Source organism: Eriocheir sinensis, chromosome 11 (genome assembly GCF_024679095.1).
Source record: "Eriocheir sinensis breed Jianghai 21 chromosome 11, ASM2467909v1, whole genome shotgun sequence".
NCBI lineage: Eukaryota > Metazoa > Arthropoda > Malacostraca > Decapoda > Varunidae > Eriocheir > Eriocheir sinensis.
In genome coordinates, this window is record NC_066519.1 from 22,292,969 (window position 1) to 22,293,973 (window position 1,005).

A 1,005-nucleotide genomic window follows, 5' to 3' on the forward strand; every position below is an offset into this window, starting at 1 on the left:
CTAATGAATAAAATTAACGCAATAACACTAACTTGACAAAACGAAAGACGCAAAACGACCCAATTTTCGAACCTTCACCCCAAAAAGGTTAAAAGGTGTTCAATCACATAAATTTTACTCCGGCGTGGGATCGCTAAAAGGAAACCCTAAATATCACGCCAAATGACCCGATTCTTTTTTACTCTTTTGAACACCCAAAATATATACAAATAAACTCTCTCTCTCTCTCTCTCTCTCTCTCTCTCTCTCTCTCTCTCTCTCTCTCTCTCTCTCTCTCTCTCTCTCTCTCTCTCTCTCTCTCTCTCTCTCTCTCTTACCCTATTCCTTATAAATACCTTCCTCCCCTCACCTTTCCTTACACACACACACACACACACACAGGTGGGCGGCAGGGTGCATACTAATCATCAAAACAATGCATATTCAAGCAGGTAAAATCGAAGACGCCCGGAATACACCTGTTTATTTACCTGTTTGTTGCTACCTGCTGACACTGATCACGCCGTCTTACCTTTCCCTGTTTCCTTCCCTTTCCTTTCTCCGTTTCCCTTGATTTCCTGCTTAGTGACCCTGTCCTTCCTGTTTTCCTCCTTTCCTTCTCCAAGTTTCGTTCATTTTCTGTTAAGTGACTTTTCCCTTCCGCTCTCCCTCCTTCCGTGCTTATCATTATTTACTCCCTCATTTCTTCCTTGCGTCCTTTCTTTCCTCCTTTCCTTCATTCCCTGCGTAAATATCCCTTCCTCCCTCTTTTCCATGTTTTCCTATATTCCCTCCCTCCCTCTTCCTCTGTTTTCCTTCCTTCCATTCTTCCTTGCCTCCCCTCCTTCCTCCCTGCTTCCATTCATCCCCTCCATAAAGATCCCCTCCTTCCTCTTTCCCATGCATTTAAGATAAATTCCCTCCCATCTTCCTTCCCTCCCTCCTTTTTTTGCGTCCCTTCTTCCTCCATCCTTTCCTTCTTTCCCTGCTTAAAGATCCCTTCCTCCCTCGATTCCCTCCCTTCTC